The sequence below is a fragment of the Myotis nattereri genome, assembly GCF_964212035.1.
Source record: "Myotis nattereri genome assembly, chromosome: 12".
NCBI lineage: Eukaryota > Metazoa > Chordata > Mammalia > Chiroptera > Vespertilionidae > Myotis > Myotis nattereri.
In genome coordinates, this window is record NC_138087.1 from 73,418,784 (window position 1) to 73,434,230 (window position 15,447).

Below are 15,447 nucleotides of genomic sequence, written 5' to 3' on the forward strand. Positions count from 1 at the left end.
ATTGGTTCTTAGGATTCTGTGCATAATGAGGGAGCCCATTAAAGCTGAGAAATTGCTGTGGGGCCCAGGGTCTTGGCATCTAGCACTGAAGACTGAGTTCTGGACCATCACAACTCTCCCTCTGCTTTCCCGTCTTGTCTCTGCCTTTCTACACGTTGGCCCTTTCTCTCCCGGTGCAGAGAGACCTTTCCAGCACGGTGGGGACATGGCCACCAGCAGCCCTAGCTCAGCTACCCCAAAGGAGAAGGGCTTTTCTCTGTCAGCATTCACAGGGCAATCCCAGATCAGTTCCCTAGACCCTGCCGGGGGTCACCTTCCCACCTCTTGAACTAATTCCTCACTGTTGCAGGGAAGATGGAGAAGCAGGATTGGCCATGCTTGGATACTGTGGCCAATGGCTGATGCTTACTATCCTATATAATGAAAGCATAGTATGCAAATTGTCCCCTCAACCGGGAGGTCGTCCAGGAGTTCAACCAGGGGGTGGGGCCGGCCAGGGGAAGGGAGGAAGGCCCCGGCAGGCAGACGGCAGCTGCTAGGGACCCTACCAGTGCACAAATTTCGTGCACTGGGCCTCTAGTATACTATAATCAATGGCTCCACCAGAAACACAGAGAGAGAAGGAATGGTCCCCAATGGGAGGAAAGCAAGGAGACAAAAACAGCAGATGTCCTACCATGAAAGCCACTCAGCCTAGAGCCCTGCAGGTCGTACATGTGATAAGGGGTAGCCTGAAGTAATGATAGTACTCAGTAAGCACTGGGAGAAACCCTGTTTTTTCTGTCTGCTTTGCTAATGGGGAAACTGGGGCCCAGGGAAGGGAAGGGCCTATCTTACCAACAGAATGCAGACTTCCTTGGAAAACCAGCTTGAAGTCTCAGATTTTTCCCTTTCACCAGCGGAGTTACCTGCAGTGAGCTGCCACCCTCTGAGTTTCTTTATCTCATCCCCAGATGGGGCCGTTGATAGCCACCCAGTGATGCTCACACGGACACCACAGGATTAAGTCAGAGGATGACTGCAGCTCTCAAATGCAAGGCAGAAACAGCACTGGCAGCTGTGACTGAATCTGGTCCACAGATGTTTTGTTTGGCTCATCAAATGTTTTCAAAGAGTTGAGCCAATATTTAATAATTGAAAGATTTTACATTAAAAATGCAGATTTCTGGCTTCTCTTGAAAAAAAAAAAAAAAGAAGAAGAGATCTGACATCATCAGATCTAAATTCCCACATGGCAGCAATCAGCTGAAACTGAGTAGCAACTGCCCCTTTGCACAGGGCCTGTGTCCTCTTGCTCCAGTTCACCACAGTCCCCACCACGCCCTATTGTCCCTAACATTGAGGCCAAGGCACAGTCACCCTGTATCGCTGTGCTTGCTTCACTGTTGCTTTTACTATAAGAAATATTTTTTCTGTGCTCATTTCTCTTTCAAAATGGAAAAGCAAGTAGAATCAGGGGAGGGGGGCTGGTCACACAATTTTTCTTATACCCAACCCACTTCAATCCCCAGCCCCTCTAGGCATTTCAGTTTGTGAGTATTGTTGTATGGAATTATTATTTTTATTAGATCATTATTTTTCAACCAAGAGAATAATAGGCAGGCATGGCAGTAAACTTTCTGGAAGTAATAATAGCAAGCAATTTCCCAGCACTTTTCTGTATGCCAGACACAGTTTTAAGCCCTTTACGTATCCTATTTCAGGGGATCCTCAAAACAACCGTATGAACAGGCTACTATTATTATCCTCGTTTGCAAATGAGGAAACTGAGGCACTGAGAGCTTAAGTTAGCATTCAGGGATTTGAACCCAGATAGCCTGGCGTCAGAGCCCAGTGTCCCATTAAGCCTACGAAAGTTGCTGGTGTATGTGTGGGGGTGAATACCGTATAGACAAACACACTGGTGTGCATGCATGTGTGTGAGCCGCGATGCTGTGGGCTGTAAGGGGAGGCCACGGGATGGCTGAGTAGAAACGACTGAGACGTCATGGACTTGGAAAGCAGAACGGCTGGATCTTAGTCATGAGCCTCCTGCTCACTCGGGCAATCTCCCCACCCGTGTGGTCCTCATCTTTAAAATCAGGGCAAGAGGTTGGACTAGATGATCTCTCCACTGTCTCCCAGCTCTCCTGTTCCGTGATTCTCTGACTTTCCTCCTGTTTTTCAAACTGTTACTTGGAGATGAACCACGGCCAAGTCAGAGCCACGTGTCGGCTTGGAAAACGCAGGGAAGCTTCGTCCACGCTGGTGCCTCCATTTAGGCCGGGCCAGTGACCCGAGGGCCATTCACCGGGGGGGCAGCTCTGTCATTGCCAGTTCTTAGCCGTGGGAGCCCAGGGACAGCCTGCCCAACTTCCAACTGGCCTGCCAGTGGTTCCCTTATTCGTCCCTTAACCATTTGGCTTCCGGTTGCAGGGAATTCTCCAGATTTGGAAAGAGTGCTGGCCTGGCAGCCTGGGGACCTGTGGCCTACTGCAGGCCCTGGCAGTGTGACCAGGGCACCCCGTGCCCTGTCTACGCTCGCATTCCCCGTGTGAATCGCCCTCTTTGAGCCTCAGCTTCCGCACTAGCTTGCTCCACAATGTTAAAGTGCTCTGCAACAAGGAGAGGTGTCCGGCGTCTGTGCAACGTACATCACAGAGGCCTCCACAGGGCGAGGAGGGCTGAGACCAGGGCCGAGGGAACTGGCCCTGAGCTAGACCGGGCCAGAAAGACAGAGTGAGGAAAGCTGGGTCCCTGCCGTCACCCCTTGAAGAGGGCAGACAGCCCCTGCTCCCCCAAGAGATCACACTCTAATCCCTAACACCTGTGAATGTCAGGTTAACATGACAAAAGGGACCTTTAAAACAGGGAGAGTATCCTGGGTTATTCGCGGAGGGGGGTGGGGGGGCATCCAGTCTAATCATAGGAGCCTTTAAAAGCACAGAACTTTCCCGGCTGTGTTTAGAGAGAAGCAACAAAAGAAGAAGAGCTATTGGCTGCAGGAGAGAAGCAAGAACCCCCACTGCTGGAGGGGGCCGTATAGGAAGTAAGGAAGAGGAGTGCAGGCAGCCTCTGGCAGCAAAGACCTGGCCCCGCTGGTGGCCAGCAAGGAAGTGGGGGCTCAGTCCACAAGCCGAGAAGCAAAACTCTACCTGGAGGCAGATTCTGCCCCAGGGCATCCAGGTAAGAGCCCAGCCGGGCCCCCGCCAGGTGAGACCGTCAGCGAAGGCCCCACCAAGGTTTCTGTGCCCAGACTTCTCACCACGGAACTGTGACGTGATACACGGGCGTTCCTGTAAGCAGTTAACTTAGTGGTGATTTGTTATGGCAGCACTAGAAACAGATCTCTTGTTGCGGGTGGTGACCAATCCTGTATAATAAAAGACTAATATGCAAATTGTCCCCTTGACTGGGAGTTCGACTGGGAGTTTGACCAGGGGGCAGGGCCGGACAGCGGGGCCAGCCCCTACCCGCCGCCCCCAGTCTGGGGCTGGACAGCCGGACCCCACCTGTGCATGAATTCGTGCACTGGGCCTCTAGTGAGAGAACAAAGGGCCATCTGTGGTCTCCGGAGGCCCCGCATAGTATAGAGAAGTGGGCTCAGACCAGGACGGCGATGGATGTGGCTGAACGGAGGGTGTGACTCAGGAGTCCGACCTTGATGCATCAGTCAGATTTGGAGGTGAAACAGGAGGGGGAGCTCCCTCCAAGGGAGGTGGGGGACTTTCTCCCAGCCCCCAAAGAGCACCTGTCAGTGCCAAGGAGAGCATCTAGGAGCTTGAGACAACCCTACGAGCAGCCAGAGGGGCAAGTGGCGGGAGAGCGAGCTTCACACGCTGGAAGCATCCCAGGCTCACGAGCATCCCAGGGGATCGGGACCCTCCTCAGCAAACGTGATAAACGGCTGTGCTCGTGTTTCACGTTCTCATCCCACTGCATAGTTCCTGCATGTCTGGAAGGCTACGGAATCAAAACTGGGAATGTAGATGATGAGGAAAAGGGGATGTTTGTAGAATGAAATTCTCCCTTCGTGATCACAAACTTGTGATAAATCAAGCCCTTCTGTCAATTTCCGCGTTATTGCATTTTATCCCACAATTCTAGGCTGACAGGGTGTTGAAGGAGGAGGATTGACTCAGCTCAGTCCAGCACACATGGACCACACACCCAGCTGTGTGCTGTGTGCTGTGTGCTGTGCAAGGAAAAGGGAATGCTCTTTGGTAAGAGCATTTACCAAATTACCGCGGAGCCGAGGTTTTGTGCCTGAAAGGAAGACAGTTCCGTCACTGACTTGATCTCATCATGAGAGTGTTATCTTCAAAGTGGACCAGCAGGGAGGGAACCCCACATGCTACGCCCTAGCACCCATACTCTCACACATGCCGTTCCCGTTCTCGGCATGTGTTCCCACTACTCATGCCTTCAGCTCCAGTTGAAATCTGAGCTGTTGGGATGTGACAGTCCAGAGATTTTTAAAAGTCCGTGGACCCTGCCGTTTGCCTTCCAGGCACTGATCCTTCAGAAGTAACTATGGATGTGCATAATGACACATGTCTGAAGTTACCCATCACAGCCCGAAAACCCCCTGGATACACACCAACGGAAAACTGGTTACACGAATTATCATGTATCTGTAACATAGACTATTCCTGTGGTCATTCAACATAATGCAGATCCACATTATGGTTATGGGAACATCACCATCCTGTAATGCTGGAAGGAATCCAGGCTACAAAATAATACAGCAATATCCCAGTGTCCTAGGACCCAACTATAATGTGCCCACAGCAGAGAATATTTCCAAGGTAGTGAACCAGAAGTCTTTCCTCCATAAAGAAATATCTATAAATACCTTTCAGAATCTCAAATGTGTTTCTTGACCCCAGGCACCTGAAATTTGCCGTTTTCTCTGAATTTCAAAGACAACGGATACTGAGGCACAGTTTTAAAGAATCCTGTCTCCAAACTTTAAAGGAAGCTGAGTTTGCAGGCCAAAGTCACGGGCCAGGAGCACACCCACAGGTGGAGCTGAGAATGAGGGGCGGGGAGTCGCCTTCCTTATGGCTTTGGAGTTTATCAGTGAAAACAAGAGAAAGGCAAGAGGTGGTGGGAACTCTGGGAGAGGAAAAGCCACAAACAAATGGGTCCCCAGACTAAGTGCATCTTTGGGGAAGACAACAGACTCAATTAAGAACCAGAGTCATAAAAGAAAGCAAGTCTCCCAAACAAAACATAATTGAGCAGAGAGATGAGACCTGCTCCCATAAATAACCCACCATAATTAGAACATATCAACAGTTCCTATTAAAGAAACATCAGGCAGTCAAGTACTGGAAGTCTGGGAAAATTGAGTTCTTAATTAAATCCTCATCAGAATTACTAGTACCCATCTCTTCCACATGCCATTTCCCCAAGTCTCAAGTGTAGGTGCACCAGGAAATGGCTTGGTTCTGTGTAATCACATGAAATGAATTCTTTCCCTGTTCAGTCTTAACAAGGACTGATGCAGAGGCACTGGGTCCTAATTCTCGAGACACTAACCTTCAAAGAAATCTGGCTGAATCTTAATATTCCCAGAGAGTTGCTATACATTCAGTCTTCTTTTTAAAAAAAATATTTACCTTCTCTTAATTAATTCCTCTACTCAACATCCTGCCTCGGTTCCCTAATGTCTACAGAATACAGTAAAAATTACTAGGACTCAGAATTCTAGGGACTTCTCTCTCTTCCCCCTTTCCTAAACGTTGCTCATTTTCATTGGTCCCCTTTCTGGCTGAGTCACGTAATTTTTATTACAGCACATTGTTATAGTTGTTCTATTTTATGATTAGCTATTATTGATCATCTATTACTGTGCCTAATTTATAAATTAACTTTTACAGTAGGTATGTACATATAGGAAGCTACAAGGTATATACAGGGTTTGGTACTATCCATGGTGTCAGGCATCCACTAGGGCTCTTGGAACATATCCCCAGTGGATAAGGGATCTACTTTATCCAGAATCTTCTACAACTGTCTCCCTGGTCAACATACCTCCTTTACCACGATTGCTCCTCCTCTGTGCTCCAGGTCAGCAAGTACCACCCCTAACTGTTTCTATCCAAAACTCAAATTCAAAACCTGGACATCTTACTTGATATTTCCTTCACGTTCATCTCTTTTATCCAAATCCTTTCTAAATCAAGAATCATCAAACTTTCCCCTAAAGGAAACATTTTAAGCTTTGAGAGCTATGTGATCTTTGGTTGTGACTATTTACCAGTGTTAACCTCTGGTCTGCTGGTGTAGAAGGGCTATATTATATGATTTCTCAGCAAGTCATTTTCAAACATTTCTATTTTAAAAACAGATAATAGATGGCCCATTCGCCAAAAGACCACTATTACTAGTTTCATGTATCTTCCCAGAGATAATTATGCATACACAAGCATATACAAATGCTAGCCTATTATATGTATGGATGGTTCTAGACCTTGCCTTAAATGTATTTCTCTTCTTTTATCCTATCTGTCTTGCAAATAGTATCTTCTCCTCATTACTAAACTTTAGGGTTTCCCCCCTCTCCTTTATTATTAAAACTAGAGGGCCGGTACACGAATTCATGCACCAGTGGGGTCCCTCAGTACGGCATCTGGGATTGGGCCAAAACCAGCTCTCTGACATCCCCTGAGGGGTTCCAGATTGCAAGAGGGTGCAGGCCAGGCCAAGGGACCCCACCGGTGCACAATCAGGGCGGAGGAGGGACACGGGAGGTTGGCCAGCCAGGGAGGGACCATGGGAGGGCTCCAGGGCATGTCCGGCCAGTCTCGCTCAGTCCTGATTGGCTGGACCCCAGAAGTAAGCTAACCTACTGGTTGGAGCATCTGCCATCTGGTAGTCAGTGCATGTCATAGTGAGCAGTTGAGTGGTCTTAGCATATCATTAGCATATTATGCTTTGCTTGGTTGAATGGCCGACCGGACATTTAGCATATTAGGCTTTTATTATATAGGATTTTTAAATGTACTAATATATGTATTATCCAAGATCTACAAAAAAGTTTAAAAACATCATGTATACTCACATACTTACTATCCAACTGAAGAAACAACCTTGCCAATGCTGTGAAATCTTCCTTGTAAAACATCCTTCTGCGATCACCCCACCCTCCCTAATAGCAGTGCCCACTACTCTAAATTTTTGTTTAAAATACATTTTTATTGATTTCAGAGAGAGGAAGGGAGAGGGAGAGAGGCATAGAAGCATCAATGATGAGAGAGAATCATTGATCAGCTGCCTCCTGCATACCCCCTACTGGGGATCAAGCCCACAACCCAGACATGCGCCCCGACCAGGAATCGAAACCGTCATCTCCTGATTCATGGGTCGATGCTCAACCACTGAGCCACACTGGCTGGACCTGAGTTTATTTTCTAATGAAGGACCATATCAACTAGAAAAAAAATCAAGAATATTTGTGAAGATGGGATCAATTATATAGCTTAAGTGAGAGGGCTGTTATCAAAGCCACTGCAAAATAGGAGGGCAGCAGTTACTGCATTAGTCACTAATGGTATTTTGCCTAGAAATGTCTTCCACTCAATATTTTCAATATGTTGGTGAGGCTTTTTTATTTTAAAAGCAACTTTCCCCCAAAATAGCATAGTTTGATTCATCATCCATTTAGACAAATATGTAATGAAACAGGAAGTAATTCTCAAGCCCTCTTAACTATACTGCTATACATTTGTTTTAGCTATAGCAGGGGAGGGTGTTAGAGTTAAGAAAAGAAATTTACTAAAAGAATGTTGGGTAAGCCCACGGAATCTCAGGAGGCCTGAGAATAAGGCTGAGTGCCTCCAGCCCAGAGCCATGCCCCAAGTCAGGCTGCAGACGGGGTCCATGGAGACATCACCAACATACCTGCTGCACAGGCTCTGTGGCTTGCACCGCTGACCCCCCTGACACTGGACACTCAGCCGATGTCACTGTGTCCCTAGAAACTGGGTGCAGCGACTGTGGCTGCTGCCACCCGTGGTCATATGGGATTTCTGCAGATTCCCTAATACTTTCTGTTCCTTGTTTCTAATTCAAAACCTGGTGCCATCTGACTATCAAAAGCCGAGTAACATACCTGCACCCTAGCTGCAAGAGAACCTGGGAAAGTGAGCTTCTGCCATTCATCTTCTTATAGTGAGAGGTGGACTCTGTCTTATAAAGATGAAAACTCTCCAACTATATATAGCAGTATGTGGAGTGAGATTAGGACCCCGAGCAGAGGATGCAGAGCTAGCATTAAGCACTCTGAATGCTAAAGAGCCAGGAACAGTTGGGGCAGGACTCCTCAATCATATAAGCAGTGTTGGAGGGTGGAGGGAGAGGAAATTGTTGAAATATGTGTTTGTGGCCTAGTAGGAAGGACAGTTTCCCTCCCTCTGTTTACCACTGGGAGAGAACAGAATGCTACTCTTCCGTCCCCAAGACAAATGGTGGGGAAGGGCACCAAGAAATTCGCTCATAGATACTGAGGTGCCTGCAAAGAGAGACGGCATCTCATGTTCCCAGTTGGTATCACTTAGGCCAAAGACTTGCTGATCTTCCCTTTGATCCTATTTGAGCAGGATGAAGAGAAGAGAGGGTAGGGTGGAGAAAGAGAGCTGCCCAGAAGACACTGACCTTCATCAGACCTAGCCAGAGAAGCTCAAAGAGCCAACAGAGAGAGGAGCACAGCCAAGATAAAGAAGGACAGAGGGGATTGTCCCACCTCCTGTTTCCTCACACCAGGGGCATCTGGCCCAAAAGGAAAGTAGGAGGAAGTGTCCCAGGTGGACCTTCATCCTCCTTCCCCACACTCCGATGCTGGAACACGAGGAGGAGAAAGCAGACCACACCTGCCCCTTCAGGTCCAAGGGCCCAGGTCTGCCTGCTATGAGGTGGGAGAAAGCCTGACTCAGAAGTGGGCTTGGACCCAGACTGACTTCTAACAGCCATGAGGACCCCAAAGCCAAGAGGTCTTTCTGAGATGTCAGCAAGGGACCTGCTACCGGGATAGAAATAGGGGAACATGAAACTGCTTCACATCTGTAGCCCTAGAGGAATGGTCGGCAAACTCATTAGTCAACAGAGCCAAATATCAACAGTACAACGATTGAAATTTCTTTTGAGAGCCAAATTTTTTAAACTTTGACTATAAAGGTAGGTACATTGTTATTAACTTAATTAGGGTACTCCTAAGCAGGCCTTTGCTAAAATCGTCCTCAGTCTGATTGAGGTACGTTCGCTGAGGTCGACCCCTTCCAACTCTCCCATCCACACTCCTCTTGTATACTTGTTTCGTCTATCTCCTTCCGTTCATCCTCTCTATATGTCCAGACCATCTCAACATACCTTTCTCCATCCTCGACACTACATCTTCTTTCACTCCACAACGTTCCCTAAAACTAACTTAATAAAGTTTCAATCACACTGTACGTGCGCGCCCGCACGTGGCGTTTTGTGGAAGAGCCACACTCAAGGGGCCAAAGAGCCGCATGTGGCTCTTGAGCTGCGGTTTGCCGACCCCTGCCCTAGAGTCACACCGCTCCAAACGCCCATGGAAAGGGCTTCAGAGGCTGGAAGGCAAGCCCAGAGAAAAGCTGCCCCTACAGGGTGGAGTCCTTCGTTTTCTCTCCAGATGGACTTGAGGATAAAAGAAGGGTTGGAACTTTGGGAAATGTGTTCACAGATATTTAATTTCTAAAAATATTTAGCAGATTTTTTTTTTTAAGCTGGTGACTCTCAGACAACAATTACAAAGCAAACTGATTCTCTACTGCCCCAAGCAAGTCTGAGAACCAGATGAAGAAAATTGGTGGTGGGAAAGGATATGAGGCAGTGAAAATCATAGCATGGAAGGTACAAATAGGGACCCTCAGCACCGGCAGACTTCATCGCCTGGAACGTCCGCTGAGATAGCAGAAAAGGGTGACCCGGGGTCAGAAGGCCAGGGACCCGACCTCTCAACAGGACGGGCCCCCATCTAGAACTTTCCAAGGTCACCCTGAGAACACTGCCCCACATCAACTCTTTAGCCACTTTCTGGTTCTCACCCCTTGCAGATCACTGATGTGGCTCATAAAACAATCATTTAAAAAAGAAGAATCCTTGAATCCACATATTCACATAAGTCTGGATTCTTAAACTATTATGACTCTAAGACAGAGAGAAAACTGGCCTGGAATTGAACCTGACCAGCCATCATCACACCTCCCGTTAGCCCCTTGCCCTCCTGCTTCCAAGCTTGGGGTTGACAGGCATGACTCTGAGTCCTGCTTTGCCACTCTCTAGCTACGTGATTCCGAGCAAGTTTCTTAATCTCCTTAAATAAGAGTATACTTGGCCAGCTCTTGGCATGATCCCTGGCATAGAGGACGTGGCCAGTAAATATCATTTCTTGTTGTTATCGAGAGCACCTCCCCCATTAACCTACGAGCCAGGCAGGGTCTTTGTGGTTGATTTTTGTTTTTCCCCCAGTTGGGAATCATTTTAAGCACTTTTATATTATAAACACAGATTATTAGGGCGTAGGATACAAATCACATTAATTTCAGCCTCAAGCACAAAACTTCAAAGGCATTTTTGCTTTGTGATAGCCAGCTGTGGGCAGTGCCTCTCCCCAAGCTGGGGGGCGGGGGTGGAGAGTGGGGGAGGTGGTAAGGGAAGTGGGGGAGGCAGCTGCGTGGGTCAAGTTCTTGCTCACTTCTCTCAACCACTGGGAGACGCGTTGGCAGAGCCTAGATAAAACCCTTACGATGGCCTGTTACCATCACCTCCATTGTCAAGACATTGGCCCAGAGGCACTGCGAGGTCAGGATCCCCCAGCTTCAGACCCTTCCAGTCCGGCCAAGTGCAGTGACTGTCCCTCTGCACCGTGTGGCTCCTGGCCACTGCTGCCAGGGTCAGCTGCAAAATCTGCAGGGTCAAAGGGGGGGGTCTTTGGTCAACGTTTACCAAATGCTTTCCTTTGCGCGTCTGAGAATTTAAACCTCAGCTTCACTCTCCCTTGAACATTCATCTCTTTCCTGCAAATAAGCAAAACACACTCTTTTGCATGGAATTCTGCCTGCTCAGCGGGATATTTTTGGGCATGGAGGTGGATTGTAATGCAAATGCCCTTGATTTTCTTGGGCCTCTCTTACTCTTGTGGATTTCAGTGAGTGATAGGCCCCCTTGAAATAAGTGTGCTTTTGACGGATGAAAATTCCCCTTTCCCCTTGTGAAATGTGCGTCGCAGCAGATACTTCCATTGGGTGGAATTTGCTTACAGGCCCGTAAAATGAAGTGCGGACCCGGGGCCAGGACAGGGAGAGGGTGCAAGGCAACAGGTCTGGACCAAAGTGCAGGGAGTAGAAACTGGGGTCTCCCTACCAGCCAAGGACCAGGAACTGGGGAGACCCGGAGGGGGTCTACTAGGTGCAAAGCACACACACTGAGTCACAGGAAGCAAGGAGGACACACTGAGCAGAGTTCCGGACCCTCACCGGCGCAGCTGCTGCTTGTGCTGTCTGCTGTGTTTGTTAAAGCCGCAGCGGCCACAGGAGTTGGAACCTTCCAGCGGTTCTCAACCTGTGGGCCGCGACCCCTTTGGCGGTCGAACGACCCTTTCACAGGGGTCGCCTAAGACCATCCTGCAGATCAGATATTTACATGACGATTCATAACAGTAGCAACATTACAGTTATGAAGTAGCAACGACAATAATTTTATGGTTGGGTCACAACATGAGGAACTGTATTTAAAGGGCCAGAAGGTTGAGAACCACTGCTTTAGACCCATCCGTGCTTATCTGTCAGAGACCTTGGTGGGGAGCAACCTGCTGCGGTCGCCACTGAGGTTCTTGGGGGTGTGAAGCAGTTCCATGCAGTGGTTTTCTGTTCCCAAGAGACACTTGCCCAGCGCTGGTGGCAGGGCTGGTGGCACCTTCCAGCATCACAGACCTCTCACAGCGATGTCATGGTCAAGGGGATGGGGGAGCGTTAGCCCAGAGGAGGATGAGATGGGAATTAAAAGCAGAGGGGTTTTGAGTGGAGGCAGCTTTCAGCTCACTATCAGGAAGAATTCTCTTCTAGTCAGAAGGACTCAGCAACGTAGGCTATCAAGGAGGGATGAGCTTCCCGTCGCCAGAGGTGGCAACCTCCAAGCCTCCAGCAGGGCTTCCTGTGCAGAGTGGGGGTTGCAATAGACCCCTGCTGAGGTCCCGTCTGCATCAGATGCTGTGAGTCAGAGTCGGCCCATGTCATACCCCTGCCCTGCGGACGACTCTTCCATAGCTGCCCATTGTGCTCCGGGTCACACCCTGACTCCTGCCGCAGCCCCCGAGGCCCTCTGTGACCCGCCCCCCCCCCATCTCCTCTCTTGCCATTGCACCACACTGCCAGCTCTCCAGGGTCCTTCTCGAAGCCCCTGCCGTTGTCAAGTGCTCTGTTCCCTTGTCCGGTCCTTAGCCCTCTACTTGTTACACTTGCTTCCTTTGTCTTTCACCTGGCTGACTCCTGCTCATCCTCCAAGCCCCTTCCTCCTGGAATCCCTCTTCCCTAAACCCTGAGAACGGATTAGGTGTCTCCTCTTGTCTTTCCCACTTCATAACACAACACTGCGCTGTGGCTGTGACTCACAGCACTGGGGGCAACCGGGGGACAGGGAAATGCCTGCCTGGCCACCTATGAGTCCCCAGTGCCCAGCACCCTGCCTGGCACCTGCAGCCACGGAACCACTGCCACCTCCCTCCCCTTCCCTCTGGTCAGGCCCTAGGCTGCCTTGCCTGGCTGAGCACAGGGATTTGGTTTCACGGCTGACTTTGGAACACCGGGGCCTGGAGTTTAATTTTTTTTTAATTTACCTAATTTCCTCATATTCACCCTGTGAGTATGGAGATTTTTTTAGAAGGTTAATTGAGGCAAAAGCAGACATTGTCGTATACTCCCAGTGAGAGGATGGTATCCTCTCTGTAGAAGCAGCATCGCCAATGAACAGAGCACTCAGCTTGGAGAAACCAGGATTCTAATTGGGGATCCTCTATTTTCCCACTGTGTGACCTGGGGATAGATGCCTACTCTCTTCGGGCGTCATTTATTTGGCAAATATTTACTGCAGTCCTAGCACTTTTAGGGAGAGGTGATTGAACATAGAGTGATCCCTGCCCTCACAGAATTTACAATCTAATGGAGGAACAGCAAACAACCAAATAAGTAAATATAAATTGTAATCAGAGCTACAAAGGAACTGAGTAATGTATAGTGAGAGAGAATAATGGAGGTAAGTGTGGAAGAACCCTACTTAGATACGAAGAGTTGATATTTAGGTCTGAAGGATACAAAAAACAGTGATGGGATGTTTCAGGAAGGTGGGCAATGGCAGGTGCCAAGGTCCTGAGACAACCACCATTGAGAAACCGAGAGAAGTCCAATATGCCTGCAGATTCGGTGTGTGGTGAAGCTTTACAGATATCTCTCTTCCCACTGTGTCCTCCCAGGGCAAATGGGGGAGGGAGCTCCCTGGGGTCTCTTTTATAAAAGCACTAATCCCATTCACGGGGGCCCCACCCTCTCAACCCAATCTCCTCCAAAAGGCCCCACCTCCTAGCACTGTCCCACTGGAGATTAGGTTTCAACAAATGAACTTGAGGGGGATATAAACCTTCCATCTATAGCGCTTACCTACTAGAAAAAGGAAGATGTTCAGGTTGGCTTCCATTGAGACTAAGTGATTTGGGAAGGCTAAACAAAGGATTGGGCCAAAGTACGCCAGGTAAAAAGAAAACTGGTACCTTGACCTAAACCAAGGTAAAATTCAAAAATATGAAATGAGACAAAACAGAAACTTGATGATGGTACACGCTACAATTCACAAAAAATAGGTGGCAGTTATGAATATCAATGCACCCCATAGCACACAGTAATCTTTGTAAAGCAGAAACTATAGTGGATGCAAAGCAAACAGAAATCACTAATGAAGGAAGATTTAACACACGATTTTAACTCTAAGAAATAAGAAGTAGACAAAATATAATATGGATAGAACTAATATGGATAGAACTCCTAAGCAATGTCATCAGTAAGGTACATCTTATGTATATCTATCAAAATTTAGACCCTGATTGGTAATAGAGAATACATCTTCTCAAGTGCACATGAAAGAATGTTCACAGAAATTAGCAATACATTAGGTCACAATGGAGATCTTAGTAAGTAATATAAAAAAAAACACAGACTAAAGAGATAGCTAACTAAAACATAAGCAGAAAGAATAAATACACAAAATAGGGAGTGCCAAGGAAGAAATAAACATTGAAACAGAAGAAATTTTTCAGATCTCCATTTGACCTTAGCCAAAAAGCCAAGAAATGATGAAATTTTTTAGATATTTTGCACAATTGTATTCATAAAAATTTTAAAGCCTAGATGAAAAAGATAACTTTCTAGGGTAAACTTTATTTACTGAAATTGACACAGAGAGATCACTTATATAGATCAATCTTTATAATAAATAGGAAAAGTTATGAAAGAGTAAACTCCCATATAAATATCAGGCACAAATGCTTTCAAATGCTTTTTACCCATTCCTTCAAAAATGAGATATTCCCAATGCCATTTAAACTGTTCAAAATAATATTAAAAAATTGCAAATTTCTGAATTTTTATATAAAGTAAAAATAATGTTATAACTAAACCTGATAAATATTATACAAGAAAGAAAGCAAACCAATCTCACTTATCAATAATTATACAAAAATTCTAAATAGAATTTAAGCAACAGTTCCCACAACACGTTTAAAATAATACATGTAGCCAAATTTTATGACAACAATTCAAGGATGGTTTAATATTAGAAAATTAGAATAATCCTAAATATTAATAATTCTAATAAGGAAAATAATATGATCATCTCCATAGATGCTTTCTTAGGTAATACCACTTACTATATTCAAAGATAATATTTAAGTTTAGTCCAATTGCAGTAAAAATACTAAAACTTTTTCTTCTGGAACTGAACAACTTAATTTTAAAGTTTTTATGAAAACAAGCAAAACATTCAGGAAAATTCCAAAAATTTAGAGCAGTAGCAAGGGAACTAATTCTCCCAGATGTTAAAACATATAAGAAAGACTCTAAAATTAAAATAATATGATATTGACACATAATTTGACAGGTACATCAATAGAACAGAATTAAAAGACCAGAAATAGACCCCTTACACATAGAAAGTTTATGTTATTAAAGAAGAAACCTCAAATTCATGAAGAAATATGAACATTTAAGATAAATGACACAGGACAATTAGATAGTCACTTAATGAACATATCACTGGATTCTAACATCATACCTAGTAATTCATGGATGGAGAGGGGAATGGATGGAAGGATAGCTATCTGATAAAGATAGATAGCAAAATGTGAGTGGCAGAATCTAGATGCTGTGTATGTAGGTTCACTGGAAAAATCTTTCA